The sequence below is a fragment of the Urocitellus parryii genome, chromosome 7, assembly GCF_045843805.1.
Source record: "Urocitellus parryii isolate mUroPar1 chromosome 7, mUroPar1.hap1, whole genome shotgun sequence".
Lineage (NCBI taxonomy): Eukaryota > Metazoa > Chordata > Mammalia > Rodentia > Sciuridae > Urocitellus > Urocitellus parryii.
In genome coordinates this window covers 34,758,019-34,785,780 of record NC_135537.1, presented here as the reverse complement: position 1 = coordinate 34,785,780, position 27,762 = coordinate 34,758,019, and the positions used below count along the sequence as shown (strand labels likewise).

At 43.4% G+C, this 27,762-nt stretch overlaps 1 protein-coding gene across 2 annotated transcripts in view; it reads right to left on the bottom strand.

The window, feature by feature from the left end:
* Window positions 1-23,705, bottom strand: part of Ncald (neurocalcin delta) — a 400,581-nt gene extending 376,876 nt beyond the window's left edge. The window contains exon 1 of one of the 2 annotated variants that reach the window (XM_026384930.2): window positions 23,687-23,705. The gene's annotated coding sequence lies outside the window, so the exon portion shown is untranslated. Of the gene's footprint in view, window positions 1-22,758; window positions 22,837-23,686 lie in introns of those variants that run through there. The other variant, XM_077800667.1, reaches the window with a different exon arrangement.
* Between the last annotated feature and the right edge of the window lie 4,057 nt (window positions 23,706-27,762).

The following is a 27,762-nucleotide window of genomic DNA, read 5'->3' as shown; positions in this document are numbered from 1 at the left end:
ATAAAGACCTGTAGGCCTCTCACCAACCACCTTCTGATTTAGCAACAGATGGGCACATTTGATCCAGGAGACAGTGAGTCCTAAACATCAGTTTGGGCAGGGAGTTCCTTCCAGGCTGGGTCACCATCTGGGCATTCATGAAGGAGAAAAGGGACATCTCTCAGCCATAATATTTTTCTAGGAAGCTACAAACTAGTGGAAATGGGGTGTTTTGATGAGAGTGTTTTGTTTTGCTTTGTTTATCTAAAATGGGAGCCTTTGGCACTCCCATAGGCCTGGTATAAGAAGAGGCTATTCATTTACTGGCCAGTGTATCAGACTCCCACTGAAGGAGGCAGAGGAATAAAGACATGAGTAGCTTACCTTTGCAGAGGGAAACTGAGCCACATCCACACCCCTGATTTTTGCAATGTTTCAATCTTCTATATCATGAAACTAAACTTGGGTGTTGGGGATGACAATTTCTAAATAATAAATCACCTTAGAATAAACTAACCCAAGTCATGATTAAATAAATGCCACTCACTGTGCAACAGAATTAGCTCTCCAAACATATGATCTGTGCTTCAAAATAACCAATGATATTTTTGTTTGTCTTATTATTTGCTTATTATATAAACGAAGCAAGCAACATCTTTAGAAAAATAATCGGACATAAATTAATTATTGTCAATTCAACTTAATAAGCACCTTTCAAATATTAGGTATCATGATGGGCATAGAATAAAAATTGTTTCCATCCACTTTCCCACAACTAACACTCCTTCCAAACAACACAGCTTGTGTTTCTTTTGTTTCGTTTCTTTTTTAACCAACCTTCACTGATTTTATTTTCAGTTCTAGAATATGACCACACTTCATTCCGTAAAACAGAATCAACGTTACCCCAGTTTGCATTTCAAATGGGGTAAGAAAGAAAGAAATGTGAAACAACTGCAGCCCCCAAATAAAGCAGACCCCACCCTTCAGCTCCCCTTGGGATCTTCATGGAGCCAAGCTTTTGTGTCCTGATACCCCTCACCCTTGTTGGAAGGACTCTTGTCTGGACCCAAGCATCAGAGCCAAGAGAGACACCAGAGGATGTTCAGCCTTCTTCACTTTCAGACTCCAGCTTCATTGCACAGAGAAGGCATCGGAGGCTCAGATGAGAGTTTTGTCCAAAGGCCAAAGTCTTGTCCATTATAAGCAGAAGAAGGGCTCAGAACTGGGAGCTCTGCTTGCAGAACCTGCCCCACAGCACTGCCACTGTGTCACCAGCAGAGAGAACTCTTCACCCACTCGTTCAAAAAGCATCTCATCAGCATCTACCTTGGGGTTTTGGTCCACTTTTTTCACTGCTGTGACTAAAAGGCCCAACCAGAACAACTGTAGAGGAGGAAAAGTTTATTTAAGGGCTCATGGTTTCAGAGGTCTTAGTCCACAAAAGGCTGGCTCCATTCCTTGGGGCTCGAGGTGAGGCAGGACATCATGGTGGAAGAGTGTGGCAAAGGGAAGCAGCTCACATTGGTGATCGGGAAGCAGAGAGACTCCATGCTCCAGATACAAATATATACCCCAAAGCCACACCCCCAACACCCCACCTCCTCCAGCCGCACCCCACCTGCCTCCAGTTACCACTCAATTAATCCCATTAGGAATCAATTCACTGATTAGTTTTAGGCTCCCACAACCCAATCATTTCTTCTCTGAACCTTCCTGCATTGTCACATGTGAGATCTGGGTGGACACCCTCACATCCAAATCATAACACTTGGACATGCCAGGCCCTACCAAATCCCCCCAGATGTTCGAGGTTCAGCTTGCTGCATTTATAAAGCAGACCAAGGTGAGACCAAAGGCAAGACCAAGGGGGGCGGGGAGAAAGAAGAGTGGGTGCGCTTTCTGTGTCTGGTTGGACCTCACAATGCCTGTGCCTCAGAGGAGACACCACAGGCCCAAGTCACCCTGGCCCTCGGCTATTCACATCCAGGAATTTGATTTTAGCAAGGTGCTCAGGGGTGATGAGACCCTGGGCCACTGACTCAACACCAACCAAACTGTCAGGACCCTGATTCATTATCAGAAGGCCAATGTCCTCTTGTACAGTGAGAAACACATGTGCTTCTAATAGGCTTTGAAGCCCCTTTAGGAAACCAAATCAATAAGGGGAGAGACTTCTGGGGAAATAAAGACTCAAAAGAAAGAAAGCCTTGCTCAGTGGACTCGGCTGCAGGCAAAGCGCCCCGCTGTCCCTGCACCTTGGTTTACACATGTCCTTGGCCCAGGAGCACCACCTCTCCACTGTTAAAATAATACCAACAGCTCACACCCACTGAGTGCTTAAACGAACTGGGCTCTCTCAAGCAGTTTCATAGGCACAGTCCCATAGTTTAAGGGACTGCAAGATGGGTACTCTCATTATCCTCTCTTTCCGGAAATGAAGCGTTAAATAATTTGCCCATCATCATACAACTAGCAAGCTGCCACCAGGACCCAAACCCGGGCAGGCCAAGGAAGAGCCCTCACTCTGAGCCCTGAGCCTCTTTGCCTGCAGCTTGCTGGCCCCCTCCACACCGGCTCACGGGGCAGCTCCTCTGGGGAAGCCTTTAATGATCCCTTGGCCACCTGTGTGTCCATCTGCCCCTCAGCCCCCATCGTCCCTCCAGCTTTTGCTGCATATGTAACTATCGTCCACCTCCCTATTCAGGTTTTAAGGTAAAGCCATCTAATAATGAACTGCATTATAAAGCTAACTGCGTCCTGGGAAGATTCCAGGGAATGTCTTCAAAACTTCCATTTGTACTGGTAACTTTCACACCCTGGTTATATAAAGTGTCTTCTGTGAACAAAGGCCACATCCATCAGGGGCTTAGCTATGGCAGAGGCACATGAAAGATCTCACCCCCGTCCCCTATGCTGCCCAGTTCATTCCTGGAGGAGGGCAAAGCAATAGTGTTAGGGGCTCAAACACAGCTGGCCCTCTACCATACACTGCTGGCGATGAGAAATCCGAAGTCAGAGTGCATGCCTGCTCCAAAGGCAGTGCTACAGTTTGTAATGGGAATGGGCTCTGAAGACAGACTTAGGTTATAATTACCTACAGGCTGTGTGATTTGGAGCAGGTTGAGCATCTGATGCCTCATTTTTTTTTTTTTTTGGGCCCTTATGTAGGGGAGGGAGGGCGACTGCTTTAGACGATACTGATGAGGCAACCAAGATGCCAGTGAAGAGGTAACTCATTTCTCTTTCTGCTTTTCTGCCATGTTGTAATGCCACCAAGGTGTCCTCACCAGAGGACAAATAAGTGGAGTCCCCTCATCTTAAGACTTTCAGTCTCCAAAACTGCAAACTAAATAAATATCTTTTCTATATCATGCACCCAGTATGGAATATTCTGTTATGCAACACAAAAGAGACTAGGACAAGGATAATTTGATATTTTAGAGTAAAAATTATCCATAGTAAGAGAGGGCCCCTTTCTTAGGCATGTGTAGGGGTTTGGCGTGTTTTGTGTTCAAATAGCATGTTTTAAATATTCCTCCCATAATGAGATATTGCCTACCTTAGGAGTCCACACTACCCCGAGATGGGAGTCAAGAATCTGTCTTTGCAGGCTACCTTGCACCAGGGGGGCAGGCATGTGGCCAGTTGCTCCATCATCAGCCACAGCCACGAAGAATTGCTTTTCAGAAGAGAGGGAGGGGAAGGAGGTTCCCTGCAGAATTCACTATGGTGGGGACTGGTGAAGATACTTAGCTCGCAAAAAAAAAAAAAGTGTGTTAGGGTTTCCAAAGGTGGACCCTACTTGGTGGTACCAGCCGAGGCACCTTTGCTCAGTGGAGGCCACACTGGGATCCCCATGGAGCCACCAGTATTGGAATTTGTGGATCGCTCCTGGCTACATGTTCTCCAAACCTGACTCTGTTCCCCCTAGAAAGGATATTAAGGAGAGCTCCTTAATACCCTTTTAAAGCTCTCTTTCTACTCACCCCAGCCACAGTGGGGGCCCTGTCATTTGCAACTGAAAACCTCAAAACACCTTATCACCCAATAATACTTGCACCAAGAAAATCAAGAGAGAGGAAAGATACTCCTTCTGGCTTGTGAGAGGATTTTTTTTAAATCTCATAAATTCAAAATTTTAAATAAGTGAAAGAAATTAAGGCAACCATCTGCAAATTTTGCCAGGCAAAATAAACTGACAAATTGTTCCAAAAGACATCTGGGTTCATTGCAAGTTGAGTTAGCACAGGGAGACAGCAATTACATTAACATAAAGTTGTGTCTACACACACACACACACACACACACACACACACACTGCTACTTAACATCTGAGGTTGCACAGAATCAACCTAAATCTTCCAACAGGAAGACCTGCTGGCTGAACCTCTACAGGTAGCTCCAAGTTCCTGATTTATAGTTAAAAACCAAGCAATTATTTCCCAGTGGGTATCAAGATCATTGATACATAAACACGATATTTCAATAATTAGCTGGATAAACTAAATTCTAGGCAGGCTAAGATTTTACACAAAGCCTTTCTGTAATTCACCAAAGTCGTTTCAGTACCAGAACAGTTTAGACTTCAAATAGAGGGCATCTAGCAAGAGCCGTTGACGTCTTATCCTGCTACTTGATCAAAAAATCAAAGATAAAACCATCCTGTGACTGGCTTTCTTAAAAAGATGCCGATCTTATTAGCAATTTCATTTCCTAGCATCATTTTTCAGGATCATAACTTTAGAAACAAGAAGATCTAGGCCCTTCCCAGCACTTTAGGTATTTTAGTCCTTTAAATTTGTCATGGATAAAGAAGAGTACAACCATGGCCCAGGGTGGGGCTTCCAAATCTTCATTACAGATGTTCAGTTATTTGAAATCAATCTGGAAGTGGTCAGTAGTGACACAGGTTGTTCTTGCAGGAACAACAACCATTTCCATTTCTGGTACTGACATCGCGATTGTCACTGGAGACCAGGTGGCCCCATCCCCCATCCATGTGCTTTATAGGGTGTGGGTGTTACTCCCTCTCAAGGGACAAGCATAGTCAAGGCCTGACCAATCTCCCTAGTTGCCTCGTTTGGTTAAGAGATAAGCATGTAACCAATTCAGGGTGATGAGAACAAAACCTAGGAATTCTCCTCTAACTATGGCAAAAGAGAAGCTCTCTGCTAGGGTGGCTCAGCTAACAGATAAGCCTGCAGCTGGTGGTGGCATTTTTATACTGTGAAGTGAGGTCCTACCTGTGGATGAAACCAATCCAAAAGACACAGAGCCAAGAGATGCCAAAAGATAGATTCCTGATTATATTTGTTAGAGACCCAGATCCAACCAAGCCTTTGCCTTTACAGTTACATGAACCAATCTGACTTTTTTCGGAACCTCTTTGAATTAGGTTTCTATCATTTGCAACCTAAAGAGAAACAGATTATATGGATTATAGAGATAGATTAAATTTTAAGTTGAAACTTTATGAAGATATCAAAAATGTTTATTCAAGTATAAAATGAGTTAGTTCCAGAGATATTAATTTTCTGCCATGAACTACTTCGCATTCCTGTATGCACTGTCATACCCACTATCCCCTATTCAGGAAAATGGCACTGGGGAAGTCTGTCCATGTGGCAGCCACAGATGGACCTAGGCTGGACACCTAATGGCAGATGATTACTTTGCTGGTAGGCTCCAGTGGCACATGTGGCCTTGGATCAATGAGTTGGACAAAAAGGAACCTCTTGCTTAATGGATCAGAGTCAGGAGATACCCAGGGGGACCACAGTCTCGGGCTGCAGCCTTATGGGTTTGGTTGACCATACACGGCCCAAATGTAAGATGAAGAAACAGGAAAAGGTAGGAGAGAAAAAGAGAGGGGCTAATTGAGCAGAGACCACATGACCTTTGAGAAGGAAAATGAGTCCACTCTCAATTGTCCAGTCCTTTGTTGTGGGTCCCATAAGCCTCAGCTACACTTTGACTCAGGGTCACAGAGGACTGTCCAGGGACAGAGCATCAGTGGTTAAGAGACCATGGCTCCAAAGTGACTGTGGCTCCACAGTGACCACCAAGATGTGAATCCTCTCTTACCCCTCACACGCCTTCTGAGCTGCTCCTCTTTAGTGCAATGGGATAACACAGTACCTCAAGGTGGGGGAAGAAGATTCCACAGGATACTATATTCAGAACAGTGTCTGGCACATAGTGAGAACAAGTAACTGATAGCAGTCATCATTGTTATAATGAGCCCCTTTCCCTTGAATTAATTTGAGTAACATCCCAGCCCTTGGCTTCTGAGAGGGGCCAGTCTAAGCAACAATTTACTAAATGATTAGCTTAAATAAGGACATATTGTCATGCAATACATATAAAACTATTAACTCATGGATAAAGCTACAGTGCAAAAATCCTCTTCAATAAGGGGAACCTCTAGCCATGGATGGCATGAGAAAGTGTCTATGATGTGTTCAGACATGTGGACTGGCCTCTGCCCTGGTCCTCGCTCTTGCTGCCTGCAAGGACCCCTCAGGCCTAGTTACTTTCCTATACCAGGGCTAATAAACCAGCATCCAAGACTGCCCCGCATCTCCTCTGTTGCATTCTCCCGCCCCAGCTAGCTCTGCAGCTCCTGTTCTTGCAGGGGAGGCGCCTGGTGTATAGTGCACAGACTCTGCAAAAGGTGCAGATGCTGTAGAAATAGGAGAGTTTCCATAGAGCGTGTAGGCTTTCAGTACAAAGGAAACAGCTTCGCCAAGTCCAGAAGCCTTCTCTCATTACTCAAACCGCTGTCCTATGATTACTTCCTGTTTCAAGTGGGCCCACCCCTTCTGAGGTTGGAAAAAAAAAAAAAAATTCACCTAGAGGCTGGAGTGCTTTACTCTTTAACCGTTTTGTCTCCTTCTGTGAAAACTACACAAGCAGCTACACAGACTTTGTCCCTTTCTAAATAAGTACTGTTTAATCAACATGAACCGCTGATCTGTGTTTTCCGGCCCTAAAGAAAGATGATACAAATCAACTTGCAAAAAACCCTTCTATTTAAAAAATATGTTTCCATAAGAAAAAAAAAAAGCAGAAATTTTATTCTTCAAATCTTGTTCCACAAAATGCATTAATAGTAAGAAGCAAGGGCTGGGGGTGTAGCTAAGCAGCAGAGCACTTGACTAGCATGCATGAGGACCTGGGTCAACCCCCAATACTGTTTAAAAAAAAAATAGACGTTTGATTCCTTAAGGAAGAAAATAAAGGCCTTACACAGAGACACTAACATATTAGATTTTGCATTCTTTGCTAAAAGGCAATAATCAAGAAATTTGATCTATACTCCCAAGGTCTTTCTTCCTCCCCTCTGGTAAAATCAGGACATGAATATTTTAGCACAATTGCTACTCTAAAAACCGAAGAACTCGAGTACTCAGAGCTCAGAAAAGGGCTGAAAGCAAGAAGACTGTTCTGCTCACGACAAGTCAGGGACAGGGGTGACCCTGGCTGGCATAAGCCCATTCTTTTGTTCTCAGAGCCTGCCTCTTGACTTACAAGCTGAGCATGTTCTAAGTTTCTTCCCAAGCTGAAAGGTTGAGAATTTGGCATGTTGAGCAAATGTGTAGCACTGACTTATGTCGCCCGAAAGAGGGCATCCTCACCAACCAGAGGGTTCCTGGGGAGCCACAAGGTTCAGTCCTGATGATTAGGTACTATCCAGCTACAGCTTGTGACCTTCCTTTATGGAAATGCATTAGGGTTCCAGATAATGCAGAAGGCTCAAAGCACCTCTGACCCTACAGGAATGTCACCAGTGCCAAGACACCAGTGGTGGCCAAAGCTGTCTTTCTTTCCTTACTCCACCCAGGCTGACCTGCTAGAGGAAATCTCAAGTGGTAAGAGAGGGGCAGGAGGGGTCCTTCCTGCCCCTCTTCCTGGTCCCCACATGTCCACCCGCAGAGACGCAGAAAGCAGGAACTAGAAGCCAGCAGGGTGGAGCCCAGGGCTGCAGAGCACAGCAGGGGGAGGGCAGTGAACCCGCTGAGCCTTGGCTGGCCAGCTCCCTGCCTCAGCTGGGACAGCATGCTGCTAGCTAGTTGCTAGCTAGTTTCCAGAGTCGTTGCTAAGTGCTATACATATTGCAAACATAAATAGTTACAAGTTTGGAATACACAAAAGTACACATCAGTCAGCTGGGGGTCAGGGGTGGGGGCTTTCAAAGTTTCTAGGTTTATTTTTAGATCCTGGTTGACCAAATGAGTAACCCAAATGACCAAAGGAAGGCAAGTTGGAGCTGAGAAGCACAGTTAAAAACAGAAGACACAGACACCCAGGATCTCCAAGCCCATCTTAGCTTATAAAGTATACATCAGCTGCCGGTGCTCAGGTGTTTTAAATACTCCAGAGGAGTTCTCCAAATAGGATGCAGCATTCAATGCACTCCTCAAACGTACAGGACTGCAGACACCCTCCCCTACCCCTGGAATCAGGGTAGAGTGAGTGCAATATAGAATATTGATATTCCTCCATAGAAGGCTGAAGTCAATAAAAGAAACAAAAACCAGGCAAAAGTAATGAGTGTAAACGTTTGAGGAAAGGAAAAGTGCTTTATTCACCTCATATTTCCTACAACATCTGGCACCATGCCTCAGACAGAGCAGGCATACAATAAATGTTTGTTAAATAACAATTATGCTACCGGAAGAACCTTTATTTCTAGGCAAACTTCCTGAGATTTTCCACATGGTGATCAAGGTAGCCAACCAGAATAGAAGTTTCAAAGATAAATGTATCACTAAAAAAGAAAATTGGAAGACCAGAACAACATAAAATAATGAGCAAACATAAAATAATATAACGAGTGAACATAAAATAACATAAACATAATATAACATAATAATCACTGGATTGAAAAGCAGGAATAACCCTGAATGAACCACTGAGATTTGCTTGGCCCTTGAAGCTATAAAATGAGATGTTTTTGTGGCCCTCCCATCTGGCAAGACAGTGGGATGGACAGTGGGATGAATGAGCAGTCCTGCTCAGAGGCCCTGCGCTTCTAGGACAGCAGGTCATAGAACAGTGTTATTCAGGTTATGAAGCAAACATCTGGAGTCCAAGGAGATCAAGTAATTCTCAGTATAACCACCTAATTCCAAGTAAATGCAAAATCTTCTTTCCCTTAGAAAAAGACCCTCAGATCGTAGACTCACTAGTTTATAGTTGGAAAAAAACACGTGCATGAATAAGAGATATCATTTGCTTTATAGAAATGCAAAGTTTTTCTTTGTTTTTAAAGCACCATTTGTTAAAGGATGATAGGTCAATTGACTAGTAAGTTAAAGAGGAAAAATAATCAGTGTGGATCCTCATTTCCTCTTGATTCTACAACAAAATTATTTATAATAATTTTGATTAACTAATGCTTTTTTGAAGATAAGGATTTTTTTTCATAATCAACAGACTACAGAGCTGAATATCTTAGTAAACTGTGAAGCAGCAGAGCAGGCTTTTCTAGCAGTGAAAGAAATTGCAGGGGAACAATGTCAGTCTGTGCCAAATGGTCAAGAGATACATTAGAGAGTTATTTCAAGGAAATGTGCCAAAGATATTTTATTATATGCTCTTGAAGATCTTTGCCCATGATATATATTTTAAGTGAAAAACAAAGCAAGGTACAGAATAATATCTTTACTATGGGTCTAAACCCCCATTTGTATCTGTGAAAAGACATACATTTGTCCCTTGGTAACCATGGGGTATTGGATTCAGGGTTCCCCAACCCCCATGGATACTAAAACCTTTATATAAAATGGTGTGTTGATGGCTTATAACACATGTGTATTCTCATATATACTTTAAATCATCTCTCGATTACCCATAATAACTAATGTAGTGTAAATGTCATGTAGATGTTATACTGTATTGTTTAGAGAGGAATGACCCCCCAAAAAAAGTCTGTACATGTTCAGTACAGATTCAATTTTATTTTTCCAAGATTTTCTATCCAAATTTGGTTGAGTTTGTGGATACTAGCCTGCAGAAATGGAAGTTTAACTTTATTTGTATGCACAAGCACAGAGAAAGGAAGAGAAACCCACTTTGGTCCTTGATACTGGTTCCCTGGGAGGCTTGGCATGAGAGATGAACCAAGGGAGCTGGGCCTTTGTGCATCTGTGTCCTGAGTTGTTTCTTTCATTATCATAAGCATATATCACTTTTGTAATTTGGGTAAAAAATAATTTTGACTGATATTAAAAATATCTAAGGGCAAAGAACATATAACTGAAAATTAGGAAAAGAAGAAATGCAACTAGTGTAGAATAATATAAAAAATCATCACTAGTAATCAAAGTAGCACAAATGAAAAGAAAATATGTTTGGTTGCCAAATTAATAAAAATATTTCAAAGTGATTATAGTCAAGGTAAAGGTAAAGAAAATGAAATCAACACAAACAATATGGGTGGCTTTAATCCATTTGGAAAACAAATTGACAAAATGCATTAAGATGTTCAAAACTTTAACTTACTAAACCCACTGGAACTATATCCCAGAGTAATCATTTATATATATACAAAAATTATAATAGCAAAATTTCTTTTTTAATTTTGACCAAATAACCAAAAATATAATAAGTAAACGGAGATATATGCATCAAATAGAATATGATATATCCAATAAAGCATTGTATAAAAATGTTATAAAATAAAATGCAAAGTGCTTGGGATATACATGAGAAAAAAACACTTGTAAAAATACATATAATACAACCAGAAGGATGAGAAGTTATACTAGTTATGTATGATGTGTCAAAATGCATTCTACTGTCATGTATAACTAATTGGAACAAATTTTAAAAATAATAAAAAATAAAATAGAATAGAAAAAACAAAAAAAAATGTATAAACGTGACTATGTAACCAAGAAAAAAATCTCAGTAAGGAATAATGAAAAGAAATACTCTTGGTTACCTTTGAATATTTGGATTAGGGGTGATTTTTCCCTCTTTTTAATTTTCCATATTGTACAGACTTTATTTTATGACAACACCTAACATTTATCATTATGGGGCAACGGAACAGAGGAAACTGCCCAAGGTCTGAGGAACATATTTAAAGTTCTTCCTGTTGCTTTCCCAAGCCAACTTCAGAGGCTGGGGCAGCTTCTGATTCTCACTGCTTGTCCTTTGGCCCCTCATGGAAATGGGCGTCTTGTCTTCCACAGGCGAGGGTGGGAACGCAGCATCACAGACTTCCCACATCCCCAGAGTCCCCTTCCAACAAGTCACAGAGCAAAATCAAAGAGCTTTTCCCTAACTGTCCCATTAAAACGCTCAGATCCAGTTCTAAAGAGACATGCACTGGCGTGTGTGTGTGTGTGTGTGTGTGTGTGTGTGTGTGTGTGTGTGTGGGGAGAGAGAGAGAGAGAGAGAGAGAGAGAGAGAGAGAGACTTCCTCCCTTCTTTCCCTGTCCTCAAGGGCAGCAAGATAAACTCTAGGATAATGATGCAGTAATCTGTCTTCAAAAACTACTAGAATAACAATGTAAAAGAATGAGGACTAAAGGAACCCCAATTTAAAATCGAATATAGAGCAATTTTAAATAACATTCAAGCCATCCCACCTCTCAAACTTGCCATAGAAACCAAATTAATGATCTCAGATCCTTACCTACAGTATTTCACCCCTAACCTAATACTAAATTAGACCATGCATGCAATGCTCAGATAAACATTCAAAATGCCTGACGCAGTACCACAGACGTGTATCATATATAAATGGTATGCAAACATCACAAAAATCTTCACATAAAAAACAGTAAAAGAAAATACCCCAAATATTAACTCTGCCTGAATTGGAACATTTGAATTATGCATGGTAGCCCTACAGTTATGGTCCTAAAAGTGTCAGGGCAAACTAGAGATTTTAATTTCAGAACTACAATAAATAACCAAAGGGTATTCACCATGGAAAGAAATTCTCTGAAATGTTTATAGAAGCAAAAGCATCTTAGAAAAGAAAAATAACAACCCTCCTGTTTTACCTCTTTAATAAATCCAAGTACTTGCAATATCTTATATAAATTGTTTTCTGAAAGGTGGACACACCTGTCCTTTTGATATTAAAGAGCAGACGAAGGATTTTTGCATGTGAGACACCACCTTGAGCTCCCAGGTTTGAACCCACTGAGCCCTCTCAATCTCAGGACAACCCTGTCACAGGAAGATGCAAGCCCTAGGGGCTCTCACAGCAGCTAAAGTGTCCATACTAAGACCCAAACCAGATTAATCCGGCTGCAAAAGAAACTTGTTCTTTCCACTACAGAACTATAGATTTCCTCCACTTTCTTTTCTTTTCTTTTTTTTTTTTTCTTACACCAAAAATACCCCTTGCCTCAGTTTTGGACAACCTCTGAAAAATCAACAACTATCCACTAACCAAATGAATAGGAGCCATTCTGAATGAAGAAGGCACTAAATGACTATATCATCAATTTCAAACAGTTAAACAGTCTCCAAGTTAGAACTACAGGAAGGAAGCTATACATGGCCTTCAGATAGGAGGAACAAAAAATAAATAAATAAATAGACCAATTAAATGGTCTAGTGGAGAAAAAGAAAGATATAGAAGGACCTAAAAATAGTTCCCATGTTATCTCTGCTTTAATAATAGCAGATTAGCATGCATTCTCTTGGAAATGTCACCCAGGCAACCAGAAATACAAAGACAGGGATGTTTGGGGAAATATACGTATATAAATCTATTTTTTGCCGTCTTTTTAACAAAGATGATCACTGGCACAGGAAAAACTTAATTAGAAGACTATGTAAGAAGAAGAAAAGTAGATACAAAAGAAAGTTGTGTTAATAGATACTGAGTATACTTTCGAAGGGCAACAAAATATAGAAATAGGTCTCTCTATATAGGAGGCCCTGCCCCATTACCTCAAAATTGAGCTAACAATCTGGTAAGAGCATTAAACATATTTTTCCTCTTTTTCAAAACTCACATTTTTATCTCATAAACCAAAGGCAGGTTCTTTCTTTCTTTCTTTTTCCTAAGAAAGGTAGATTGGCAAATTTTAAAAACACATTTGGAAAACTACCTATGTCCCATTCAACTAGGGTGACAAGATGTCCCTGTTGGCCTAGATTGCTCCCCTGCTTGCTGGGAGTGTCCCTGTTATTCTGTTGTAATCCTTAGAAGGCTCTCCTCTTTCCCAGTGAAAAGGTTACTGTGGGAATGAAAAAGTATACAGTCACCTTATATTTAGCCACAAAAATATTTCTTGAGCACTTATGATGTGCTACCTATTAGGATGGGTTGTAAGATTAGTAAAAATGAAAAAAAAAGAAAAGAAAAAGAAAATTATAAGATGGGAACAAGCTCAGAACAATCTAGTTGAGAAGACAGAAATAACACCTGGAAATAACAGTGAAATGGTGAAAAATTGGTGATAATTGGTGCAGTCTTAGTTCAGCTCAGAAACAAAGTAGAGAGTGCATCCCATTAGGTGGGTCCCTCCACAGAACTCAAGACAAAAGCAACCGTGCTTCTTGAGCACTTCCCGTAGACCAGGCACCTGCCAGGCATCATGCCACCTGATCTCACATTATGCCCCAAAACAACCCTGAAAACTATCATTTTGCCCATTTCACAGATGAGGTAACTTGCTCCAGTGCATCTCAGAGAATTCCAGAATGTCTGACTCTCAGGCACAAGTTCTCTATCACTGTGGATGTACATAACCTATGCTATTGTTTAGATCTGGAATGTTCCTCCAAAGCCCTTGTGTTAAAGGCTTAGTTCTCAGCCTCTGATCCTATTGGGAGGTAGTGGACTAGTCATGGACTCTAAGTGGTAGGACCTATAGAGGGAAATCCACCAATCACTGGGGACATGTACTTAATGGTGTCCCAGACACTGGGACCCAGCCCCTTCCTCTTCTCTCTTTGCTTTGTAAGCAGCTTCCTCTGCCACACTCCCAGCCCCAAAGCAACAGGGCCAACCAACTATGGGCTGAAACCTTCAAAACCATGAACCAAAATAACCTTTCCTCTTTTTAAGTCAATTATCTCAGACATTTTGCTACAGCCATACAAAGTTGACTAATACAACCCAATTTCAACCCTCCTAGAAGCTGGTCTAGTTACTTATTACCATAGCCATCAGCTTCCCTTTCTGCCCTGCAGCAGCATAAGGTATAGTCAAACCCTGGCACAGAATTGTTGGGTCACTTAGGACCCAGGCAGGAAACTAAAGAGTCTGTTCTTTAGTCCTACTGAAGAATCCTAGTTAAGAAGCTATTGAGAAGAAAGTAAGAAAGGGTTTAGGAAAGTAACTGGGGCTGCAGCCCTCTAAGTTAGTAATAGCAGGAAGCAAATATCACCCCGCAGCCTGAAGGCATCAGGGGACAGAATGGCTAAAGAGACTCAAAGAGGGTGACTGTATAGACATGACAGCTGGCAGGAGCTGTGGCCCATGGCACACAGACACAGCCAACCTGCAGCATGCAACCTAGCAGAGAGAGTAGGAGAAAAAGATGCCTTCCCTTATCCTCCTCCTTCCCTCCCATCTCCTGCTGGACCTACTAGTGGCCAAATCATACTCAAAACCAGAATATAAAAACAGCCATTGATGCCAACGGAGATTGCCTCTCAGGGCACAGATCCAGGTGGAGAAGGAGCCAGCCACAGGGATGCAGAGGGCCACAGGGCTATGTAGTCCACTGGCTGTCCTTCCCCCTGCAGAGGAGCTGTGCTGTAACTGAAGCAGAGACTGTTGGTCTGGTCACTCTTTGAGAGATAAGGTACCAGAAGAAGACAGGGCCCTGGGCAGCAAGATGCCAGGCACAGCATAGCTGTGAGGCCAGGCCAGCTACCCAGGCATTCAGCCTGTACGGTGGTTTAGTGTTCTACCATCACCATCTTGAAATTCTTCATATTGTTCTAAAACATGGCCTCACATTCTCACTGTGCTCTAAACCCCATGAATTATGTTGCTGGTCCTCTGCAAGGAAAACCATTTTCTTCACTAGATGTAATTAAATTCTATAAGTATCACAGTATTCCAGATACACCATTCAAACCAATAGGATCCAAAGTAACAATCATGCAAAAGAATTAATGATACAGTAGCATGTGTAACGTGATAAAATGGAGGTGCAGTTTACCTTTCTTTTTTCTTTCCTTCCTTTGCTTTCTCTCCTTCGACGTCAAGCAGTAAAGTGGCCAAGAAACCTAAATTAACCATCCCCTACAGAGAATCAGACCTTAATTACAATGGCCTCTCCATAGCACCATGTGAATGGGTTTTGGTTCTTCCCCAGATAATGGGATCAGTGCAGACAACCAAACAGAATAATTCATGCTCTGTAGTGGACTCACCTGCTGTACCCCATTTGATGAGGTGCCATCTTCAAATTGGTTCAGTAATTGACAAAGCTACCCTTTACCTTGCCCGTGCTCCCATGTACACAGGCCCCAGTTCAGGACTTTGCATTGAAAATATATGGGTAAAAGGCCTCCTGATGGGCCAGCAGCATTTGCAAATAATATTTCTAAGATGCTTTCTAAAAGCCTAGAAACTTGAGCCTATATTGCTTCTGCTTCTCTTTCTTGAAATATTCTAACATCCGAAGCCCTCCTCAGAGTAATTATATTTCTGAAAGCATTTGGGAAAACCCCAGGTGAGAAGCCAGTCAGGCCAGTAGCTGCCCTTTCTCCCATTCATTCCCTCCAAGGCCATCTAGCAAAGTCAAGCACAAAAAGCTTTCAGCCAAGACAGAGATCAAACTGGCTTTTGACATCCTCTTTCACTCATTCCTTCGCTTTAGAAATACAGGATGGTTGATTTTGTTTTAAGTGTTTGTATCTTTTGTTGTTTGAAACTAGAATCAAAATTCAAAGGAGCAGAATCAAAAGCATTTACAAAACCTCTACTGTGTCAAGGAAACTAGAATCCAGGGGGTAAATAAAATCTAGGGGCCCTGAAATGGAGAAAATCAGGAGTTGCAAAGTGTACACTCCTGAGCTCCATAGTGGAATCAAAGTCCCTCCCCATCCCCACCAACCCCATGAAACATGTCTGAGTCCTAATATCTGGAGCTAGAAAAATGTGTCCTTATTTGGGAAAAGGATCTTTGTAGATGCAACTAGGTCAAGGATCTTGAAATAAGATTATCTAAATCCAATGACAAGTGTCCTTACCAAAGATGCACCAAGCCAGGTGTGGTGGTGCACACCTATAACCCCAGCTACTTGGGAGGCTGGGGCAGGAGAATGGAAAGCCTGAACACAGCCTGAGCAACTTAGCCAGACCCTGTCTCAAATAATTTTTTTGTAAAGGGCTTTGGGTACGGCTCAATAGCAGAGCACTTGCCCAGCAGGCACAAGCCCTGGGTTCCATCCTCAGTACTGAAGTAAAAGAAGAAAATAAATAAATTTTTTAAAAATGAATTCTTCCCTAGAGCTTCTGGTGAAATCTAGACCCTGACAACGCCTTCATTTCAGAGGTTGAGCCTCCCCAACCTTGGGAGAATAGTTTCTGCTGTGACGAGTCCCCCAGTTTGTGGTAGTCTGTCACAATGCCACAGGAAACAAATAAAAGCTCTCGGCCCCGTCTCTCACTCAGGCCTCAGCTTCACAACTTTAGGGAACGGAAAATGTGCGGCCTTCCCAAGCAGCCCCTTCCGTTGGCACAGTGAGCCTGGTTCTGGCCCCAGAGCAGGTCTCACTGCTTTTCCCCCAGTGCAGGGTGTTGTGTTTGGGGGCAGTAACATCACACTCCCACAGAGCTTTTTCAGGCCAGAGTCCTTCTGCCATGCCTGGGGGTTTGGGGTGAGGGGGGTGTCCACCTGCACCACACCAGACATCAGATTACCCCCAGAGAATCAAGACACACAGGTCAGAGGACCTAACATTCCAGATCCAGCCAGATACACAGAAGAAATGCCCAATTACTTCCATTATTTGGCAGGCTCCAAATTTACCAGCCCCTGCCCCACCCCACTCCTCCCTCCTCCTGTGGACCACAGATAGACCCTACTGTGGCAAGCTCTTCTGCCCTCTTGCTTCTACCTTCCGATTGGAAGGTAGGAACTATGGCAGATTAGAGGGTATTCATAAACCTAGTCAGGGATTTATTCCCCTGGATGTCTCCTGACCCTCTGGATGTCTCCTGGCCCTGACCCTCCACTGAAGAACACAGCACCTGCCTCCAAATCTTGCCATGCAACTCACCTCCCCAGAGCAGTTTCTGGATCTCCTCTCTTAAGTCACCCATTCAGAGCTTCACGCATTGCCAGCCACTTTCAGGGTTTCCCTAGCCTTGCCCACACCTGAGTGCACAGTCCCTTCATTACACTTTCTTCAGTTCCTCCAGGTTGAGTGTGTCCATGGCCACACTTTTTCCACATGGGACCCTGGAGGATAAATAGGGTTTACCAGAATTGACTGAATTAGTGCTTAGCACACCTGTAGGCATTTGCATTGATTATTATTGGCAAGCCCAGTCACCCTGTCTGAGGGGCTCTTGACCTGAGTGATTATGGTGCCCTATTTACTTCCCTCCCCAAGTTCAATACATGTAATGTGGTGACAAACGACAGATGTGGAGAAAGCTGTCAGGTTTGTTTTTATCTGGAGAATTAAAAGAAGCCCCTAACTCCTCTGTGACAAAACTCAGTGTCTCCCCACACCCCCAGAATGAAGATAATAACCCCACCAAAGGCCCTCAGGATCCAATTCCAACCTACCTCAGAGAACCTATTCACACCCATTAGGAGATGATTGTAAAAAAAAAAAAAAAAAAGAAAATTGCTAATGTTAACCAGGATATGGAGAGCTTGGAAACTCCGTGCCTTGCTAGTGGGTCTATAAAATGGAAGCACCATAGAAAACAGCACGGATCCTTACCACAGAATCCAGCTATTCTACTTCTGAGTATAAACCCCCCAAAAAACGAAAGCCAGAACTTGAACACATATTTGTACACCCATGTTCACATTAGCATCATTCACAATAGCCAAAAGTGGAAATAACCCAAGAGCCCATGGACAGATGAACGGATAAACAAAGGTGGTCTCTACCTACAATGGAATATTATTCAGCCTTATAAAGGAAGGGAATGTGGACACAGCTGCAATGTGGATGAACCATAAGGACATTATGTGACATGAGACAAGCCCATCACAAGGGGACAAACACTGTATGCTTCCACTTATATGAGGTACCTGAAGTAGTCAAATTCATAGAGACAGAAAGTAGATGATGGATACCATTGACGGGGGACGGGGGACAGGAGCTGTGGAGTGGTATGGAGCTTCAGTTTGGGAAGACGAGGAAGTTCTGGAGGTGGGTGATGGGGATGCTTGCACGACAACATGATGTGCTTGATGCTACAGAACAGTACACTTAACCTGGTTAAAGTGGTAAATTTTATGTTATACATTTTTAACCACAATTATTTTAAAAAATATATTCAATAAACAGTTCGTCCTTGCCTGTCACACAAAGCACATCACCAGGGCTACCTCAGTGATCAAAGGCCATTGTCCCCATGAAGTGGGCTCAGCTCTTACACACTCCCTGTTCTTGTCAATCTGCCCCCCCCATATTAATTCCTCAAAGATGGGGGACTCCTGTTCATCCTATATCCTGAGAACCTAACATGGGGTCAACCATGTAGGAACTGCTCAAAAATACTGTCTGAATGAGTGACTAAAAATCCACCCAGAGAAATCTTTGTCCTTTTTTTTTTTTTTCCAAGTCCTGTAGGCAGTTAATACTTCAAATTTCTGGAAGTTACGTAGCCATATGTTCAGGAACAGAGAGAGTAGAGCTATGCACTAAAGTCACTTTAAATATTCTATTCACAAATAACTCTACAAGTGCATAAATTATGGAATTCAAATCAGAATCATTGTTCATTAGCCATGGGACCTTAAGTAAGTTATTGAATGTTCCTCAGCCTGCTTCCCTTATCTGTGAAGTAGGAATGCTAACAGAATTATAGCGAACATCTGTTGTTTTGCAATCCAAAATGTAGGAACCCACCTCCTGGTGACAGTATCACAATTTTCTGGCAGAGAAACACCCCTGCTCCTACTTCCCTACCTATGGCTGGCTCAGGGATGGTGTTTCAGTCCGCTTTTATGTCTCTGAAACCCAAAGAACTGACAGAAAGAAAGTTTATTCAGGGTTCAGTTTCAGAGGCCTCAGTCCACAGAGAGTCAGCTCCATTCCTTGGGGCCTGAGGTGAGGCAGGACGTCATGGCAGAAGGGTGTGGTGGAGGAAAGCAGCTCAAGACGTGGTCACCAGGAAGCAGAGAGCCAGTGCCACTCATCAAGGACCATATAACCCCAAGGGCATACCCCCAATGACCTACTGTCCTCTCAATTACCACCCAGTTAATCCATCAGTGGATCAATCCACAGATTAGGTTCAAGCTCTCATAATCTAATCATTTCACCTCTGAACATTATTGCATTGTCTCATACATGAACTTTCGGGGGACACCACATATATAAATCATAACAGCCAGAATACGTGACCAAGCCCAAACCTAGTAGTATGTGGCACCCCAACCTAGGAAGAGACTCAGGATCTGGGCAATGCTCATGAACCTGAGCAAGTCATTGTGAGCAATGCTGGGACTGAGGTTCCTTCTTTCTGGCTGGATTTGAAGCCCAGATGATGTAAAGCTGAAGCTCTTTCAGTCATCCCACAATAAGATGAAGCCTAAAAAATGGTGCCACCTCCAAGGAAGAAAACCAAGTAAAACAGAGCGAGAAACCAGATCCGGCTAATGAAGCTTGAGCCCTGGATCAAGTCATACCTGAAGTGATCTTCTCTGAACTAAAGAGTTATAAGAGCAAAGATAACATTTCTTTTTGGATAAACTATTTTGAGTTTTAGGGTTTCTGGCACAACAGAATTGAGTCCCAATTAAAATAAGCATTTCCTAGAAAAGTTACTGCAAGGATTAAATGAAGTTCCCAATATAAAGCATGCATAGTGGACACTCGGTAAGTGGCAAATGTTTAAGTTATCTGCAGTGGTTGTTTATTGTTGTAGTACTGTTCCTGTCTTCTTCTAGGACCACTTTAATTGATGTGCTTTGTCTCTGACTTCTGCTTTCATTGTCCCCCAATGACACTCTCTAGGATAGGAATGGGGACAACAAAATCTGTCTGCCACTACTTCCTAATCCCCTCCTGACAGACATCACTATTGGACCACAGCATCCTTTCCTGCTGAGCCTGGATTCCTATTCAACTCAACGTTTCAGGTAGCCCCTACCAATCAATCAGAAAGGTCAATCAAAATGAAACAGATTTGTCTGACTCTGGTCTGGCAAATGGCAAAGTCTTTCTATAAAGAACTAGATAGAGTTTTGAATATGGTCTCTATCATATATTCTTCTTTATGTTTGTTTTGTTTGCAAGCCTTTAATAAAATTTTTACAAACAGTCTTTGAGCCAGGCATGGTGGCATATGCTTGTAATCCCAGAAGCTCAGAAGCCTGGGGCAGGAGGATTGTGAGTTCAAAGCCCGCCTCAGCAAAAGCAAGATGCAAAGCAACTCAGTGAGATCCTGTCTCTAAATAAAACACAAGATAGGGCTGGGGATGTGGCTCTGTGGTCAAGTGCCCCGAGTTCAATCCCCAGTACCAAAAATAAAAGTAAATACATAAATGAACTTTTTTTTTTCTCTCTCAACTGTACAAAAACCTTCTTCTAGAGCCCTGAAACTAGATTGTGGCTGTCACAGGAACTGGCACATCTCATCTGCCTCCAAGCCATGTGGTATGCTCAGAGATACTGCCACCAGAGCCCCACAGGACACAAGGAATCGCCTAAAAAGTAACATGAGAGCTTTGGTGAAGGGAATTTCCTGTTCTCATCAGAACAACCCCAGGTGAACTGAAATCCAAGATATAATCCAAGGATCAGATACAAGACCCATGTTTGTTGTACCTTCTCTCCTACTTCCAGAACCAAATTTACAGAACCAAATGACCCTTTCAAAGCATTGGACTCCCATCCCAGAGTCAAGTCTATGAGAGAAATAAAGAAACAGAAGGTTCAGTTCATCACATTTCTCCATTGTTACCCTGCCCCTCATGATTAAAAAAACCCTGAAATAATTCCAAGATAGATAGAATGTCATATTTCTTCTGAACAACCCTTGATATTTCCCAGCAATGGGGCTGGAGGGCAGGTACTGGGAATTAAACTCAGGGGTACTCGAACACTGAGCCACATCCCCAGCTCTATTTTGTATTTTATTTAGAGACAGGTCTCGCTGGGTTGCTTAGTGCCTCCCCATTGCTGAGGCTGGCTTTGAACTTGTGGCCCTCCTGCCTCAGCCTGCCAAGCTGCTGGGATTACAGGTGTGCACCACTGCGTCCAGCTCTAGCATTTTTTAATGAAGACAATTACATACAAAGATTGATTTGGTTTTCCTCTCTGTTATTCTCCATTTTTTATTCTAGCTTGAATGAAAAGGACTGGATTTTGCTTCAATTATGTTCAATTATTCATTCAACAAACAATTACCTACACTCAGAATCCCCCTCTCAAGGCACTTACAAGAAGGAAGACTGATACATAGATGATGAGCAGAGGAATGAGAGGAGTGTGTGCAGGGTAGCCTGGCAGCAACTCAGTTACCTTGCAAGGAGAGAGTCCAGAGGTCTGCTGAAGAGAAGCAGCTGGGTAGGGAAGAGCAGACAGGATTGACCAACAAAAGGGGTGGGTGATAGGTGCTGAGCCCCAGTGGCTTGAGCAGAGGCTATATGTGAGGAGGCTTAAGAGGCTGATAAAAGGGGAGGGGGGAATCATGAACATCCTTAGAGTCCAAACTCTATCCTGAAAGCCACTGAAAACCTCCAAAGGAAATTAACCAGAATGACTGACTTTGATTTTTGTTTTCAGAATGAGTGACCACAGTTTGAAAGATGGACTGAAACAAGAAGGTCCTGATTGGGAGCAACTAGCCCAGTTTGAAGGTAATTGGAGCCATTCACGCTAAAAGCGATTAGGGTATGAACCAAATGGGTGACAGCAGGAAGCAGCAAAAGGGTCATACAGCAACAACAATAAAAATCAGAACAGCTCACACCTACACAAGGCTTACTCATGACAAGGCAGGATACCTGGTGCCTCTGTTTATCAACTTATTTAATCTTCACATCGAACCCGAGATAGGTTGGTTCCTATTAGCAATCTCACAAACAGATCAGGAAACCCAGAAGGAGTTAAGTAAGGATGTCTCGCAGCTATGCACATTTAAACCCAGACATCTGGCTTCAGAACCCACACTCGATGTCCACACTGGCTGCTCTCCTAGTGCAGATACAGACCGTGGTGCTCAGAACTGGACCTTGTTCCAGTGGTGAGACAGGGGAGACTTGTCTGGGTCGAGCTTGTGGGCCTGAACATTGCCTTTCAATTTCTTAAGCCTCCTCTGAAACTTCTCCACAAGTCTCCCCAACCCATGCACCCACATTCTCACCACCAGCCCCCTGTCCTTTTCGGTCCTCGCATCACTGCCTTGGCCATGAAATGCAAACGTCTCCCAGTTGGAGAGAAAACCTCACAAGCGTTGCCAGTTGGGTGTGGGAAAGCCCAGAGAGCGCCGCTGCTCTTGGAAATACAGCGCCTTGGGTCTGTTATTTTCAATCAGGCAGAACTGGGAAAACTTTGAGCAGGCTTGTGTGGTTTCCTTCTCGGAGAGCGAGTCCTCGGCAGCCCCACTTCTGAGCTCACACTACTTGCCTACAATGGACCACGCACCTTCAGTGGAGACTGGTGTTTAAGGGCAGAAGCGTGCACCCGGCCAACCTGGTCTGGGCCTCCAACAGACCCACCCGCTGGTAGAAAGTGACCCTGGCAGGGAGATCCTCGCAGAACCAAATGGCGTTTTGCTCCCTGCACAAAAGTTAAAGCAAGCATCTGCAGCAAGAAACTTGTGTACTATTTCCTGCGGACAGGGAGACCTCCTGCCCCTCCCGGGCTGATACAACCCACTTTGCACATCCTGCTTCTCCGGGAGCTAAAAATAAATCGGTATGCACTGAAAAACACTCAAACACATCTCCCCAGAACACCCTTCCCGAGTCCCCAAAGGCAAGACAATCTTTCGGGTTCCGAATCCAAAATGCAGACCACTTCCTTGTCTGGATGCAACCAGCGCCTTTCCGTAGCTCCCACAGCCCCCTCCCCAGGCGTCCTCCCCTCGCGCCTGCCTCCTGTGGCCTCTCAGGGCCGACTCCGCAGGCCTGGGATCCCGCGGGTGCCCTAACCCTCACCCCCGGACCCCGAGAGAGATGCTCCAAAAGTCCCCAAGCTCACGAACGCCCCCTTCCGACCCAGTGCGCCCCCAGCCTGCCTGCCCCGCGCGTCTCTGCGCTCCCTCCGCAAAGTTGCTCTCTCCTTTTCATCTGTCCATCCTCAGGGTCTTTGATTTTGTTCGATTTCCCCTGAGAGGTGTTGGCGGAAGGACTGGGAAATGGACAAGGTGAATGGCACCTGGGAGGGGGCTGCCAGAACCAGTTTCCCAGAACCGCGCTCCTCGCGCCCACCCCCGATCCCACTGCGCCCCAAGCGCGGGGGTCCCACCAGCATCGGCTCCCGGCGCTGGCGCCCCCGGCACACCCGCCCTGGCTACAACTCCGACTCGGCTCTGGCTCCCTACAAGCGGAGGAAAGGCGCTGCGACTCACCGCCTCGGCCGCTCCCGGCGTCTGTGTCGCCGAGAGCGAGGCGGCGGCCGCGGCGGCAGAGCCTTCCCTCCGCCCGCCTCCCCCTGGACAGCTCGGCCGCCAGCCGCGCCCCCCTCCCCAGCCCCGCTCGCCGCCTCCCTCCAGGCGGCCGCGGACCCCCCTCCCCATTGAGGCCCCCCAGGCAGCTTCTCCCGAGAGGCCAGACCTCCTGGTGGCAGGGGTACCTAGCAGAGGCTAGTGTGTAGGTGCAGTGCCACCCCCACCTAGCCTAGTCCCCTAGTCCTCGCCCACTGCCCAGGCTTCTAACCAGGTAGACCCGCACTTTCCAAGGGATGCCATCTGCTTGCCTTTTCGGGTGATGGGTAGATCAAATTCAACCTAGAACACTTCCTTCCAAGCTTTGATTAGGGGGCCCCCTGGGGGTCCCTGCTCCCCTGCAGTGAAGTTCAAGGTAGCCTTGGAAGGCGTTTCAAAAAGGCTTTCAGATGCTTTCCTTCCAGGGACCCAACAGGACCAAGAGAGAGGGGGCTGCTCTTGATTCCACCCAGAGCCTTCTGTGAACGGTTTAGGGGTGACATAACAAAAGCAGTCTAGGAGGGGAACATCTGAGGAGCCTCTCTTTTACCCCCACTGCTCACTGCAGAATGTCGCCAAACTTTCCATCTCAACTGAAGATAATGAGAAGCAAATGTTTTGTCAATTCGTCAACAGATATTTATTGAGTGGCTGCTGGCTGCCAGCACATGTTCCTATCTTGCTGTGTTGGCCACTCATGACCTCTCAAAAAGTCACTGTAACTTCTTGTGTTTGTCGCTCCCAATGACATTTCCAGAATCAACCGAGGTCTCAACAGCAACTCATCTTGCTCAGTTTAAAAAGTTGCCGGTTAAAAATAACAGCTGTCACAGCATGGTGACCTGGCCATGATCCTTATAATGATTGCAAAGTCCTTTAATATGACTGGGGACAGAAATGACAGTTGCCTTTAGGCCCATCAGTCACAACACAAATTTGAACATCAAGTAGAAGGTTCACCTAACTAAAACCATCTTTCCCTAGTTGTGCAGATTGCCTTCAATAGGAAAACAAAAATTTTCTGACAGCCCATGAAGCCATTATCAGATACTAAAAACTTAATTGGATTCATAGCTATGCCCAGTGGTTTACCTACCTGGACATACAGCAGAATCCCTAGGGAGTTTGATTATTTTTCATTTCTGTGGTGTTGGTGATGGTGGTGGTGGTGGTTTCTATGCTAGGCCTGGGCCCCACTCCCACAGATTCTGACTTAACTGCTCAGGGGTGCAGCCTTGCCTGGTGTTTGTTAAATGGGACCTAGAGAACTATGATGTGAAGCCAGGGTTGGGAAGCACCATGGGATTAGCCAATCAACAGAGTGTGAGGCAGTGGAACCAGGTAGTTTTGATGCAGGAAATGTGTGCGCAGGTATTGCACACTCACGTATTCATAAGGATAAAAAGAAGTGACAAGTGCCTTAGGTAGGTTTGCCGGGCAAACTGGAAGGGCACTGCTGTGGTGTGAGTGTGTTCCCCTAAAGTTCATGTGTTGGAACCTTAATTCCTCCATATGGCAGTGTTGGGAGGTGTTTGGGTGCTAGGGATAGAAACTTCACTACTGAATTAACGCCATTCTCCAGTGAGTAAACTTTTTTTGCTCTCTTGGGACTGGACACTTTACTGCCAGTGTTAATATAAAGCAAGACTACCCTGTGTTTTATCTCTTTTCCGGCACTACTTGCTCTTGGTTGTTTTGTTTATTTGTTTCTTTTTTCCTATCATGAATTGAAGCATCCCATGGCCCTCAACAGATGCATCTGCTGGATCTTGGACTGTCCAGCTTCCAGAACCATGAGCCAAAATAAGCCTCTTTGATTTATAAATCACTCAGCCTCAGGTATTCTATTATACCAACAGAAAACAAAGTGAGACCATGGCCCTAAAGAGGGCAGCTTCATTTTTCCATGTGGGAAATAGAGATCCAATGTGGGCCATAAAATTTGGGGGTTTTAAAATTTATTTTAGTTTGTTTTTTTCTTTTCTTTTTTTTTCTAGCAAAGCCAGAAATCCACATTTAATGTGAACTCCTCTAATTTTAAAATAGTAACTCGATTTTTAATATTTCATATGTTCTATAAGTCAAAAAAGTAAGGTGACAAAATGTTCCTTGGTCATTAGTGCATCATCTGCAGTCTAAACAGATTCTGGGGTTTGGGGGTAAAGCAGCAGGAACGTGGCATTGTTTAGGGGTGGGGATTCCTCTGAGAGAGAGATGATATAAAATCTACTTTATTACTTTGTAATTTTTCTTTAATAGTCTCTATTTTAAGGGAAAAGAGCACCTTTCTTGAGATATAACTCATATATAGTATTCCCCTCTTATTCAAAGTTTTGCTTTCCTAAGTTTTATTTAGTCAAAGTCCACCCAGCCCAAATATATTAAAGAAAAGTTCCAGAAATAAACAATTCACAATTTTTAAGTTGTGCACCATTTTGAGTACCATGATGAAAGCTCATGCCATGCTGTTTTGTCCAATCATGAATGTGAATCCATGTGAATTACCCCTTGGTCCAGCATATCCATGCTGTCTATACTGCCCATCCATTAGTCACATAGTAGCTGTTCCAGCTATCAGGTCAACAATGGTGGTATTATAGCACCTGTGTTCAAGCAACTCTTAATTTATTTAATAATGACCCCAAAGAGCAAGAGTAATGATATAAAGGAGGCACCAAGATATAAGGGCACATAGGGAAAAAAAAATCTGTGTTTTTAAAACTCCACTGGGAGTCTTGGAACATCTTCTCTAGAGAAATGGGGAACCACTGTACCATGCTATTCACTCGTTTAAAATATGTATTTTTTATATTTTTAGTATACGCACAAAGTTATACAAACAATACCACATCAATTTTCGAGATGATATTCATCATCCCCAAAGAAATTCCATACCTATAGCACTCATTCCATTCTTTCCCCCAATCCCTAGCCCCCAAGTAACTGCATATAAACATACACACACACACACACACACACACACACACACACACACACATATATATTTATATATATTTTCCTATTATGGACATTTCATATAAATGGAATCATACACCAGATGAAGCTGAGACAGAAAGGCTGCAAGTTCAAAGCCAGCCTCAGCAAGACCCTGTTTCAAAATAAAAATAAAAAATAAAAAGGTCTAGGAATGTGACCTAGTGATTAAGTACCCATGGGTTCAATCTTTGGCACCAAATAAATGAACAAATTAAATAAATAGAATCACACAATATGTAAACTTTGTGACTGGCCTCTTTCACTTAGCATAAAGTTTTCAAGATTCTTCCGTGTGGTAACATGCATCTATCCTATCCTTCCTTTCTTTTAATAGTTCATTGCATGGATATATCACAATTTGTTTATTCATTTATCAGTTGCTGGACAGTGGGTTTCTTTCCACTCCTAAGGTATTATGAACAGTCCTGCTGTGAACATTCATGTACACATATTTGTGTAGACATGTTCCCATTTCTCTTGAACATAGACCTAGGAGTGAAATTGCCAGGTTACATGGTAACCCCACATTTAACATTTTGAGAAGCTGCCTCACTGTTTTCCAAAGGAGCTGGTTTATTCTGCATTTCCACCAGCAGAGTATGAGTGTTCTACTTGCCACCTCTTCAACAACAATTTTTATTGCCTTTAAAAAGAAATTATACCATCCTAGCAGGTGTGAAGTGGTACATTGTTTTGCTTTGCATTTTCCTAATGACTAATGATGTAGATCATCTTTTTATATTCTTCAGTCATTTATATATCTTCTTTGGAGAAATGTCTATGCAGATCCTTTGTCCATAATTAATTGGAATATTTGTCTTTTGTTATCCAGGTCTAGGAGTTCTTTATATATTCCATATATATGTCTCTTATCATCATATGATTTATCAATTCATTCCATTCCTGCAAGTTATCTTTTCATTTTCTTGGTGGTATTCTTTGAAACATGAAAGTTTTTAATTTTGCTGAAGTATATTTTATCTATATTTTCTTTTGTTGCTAGT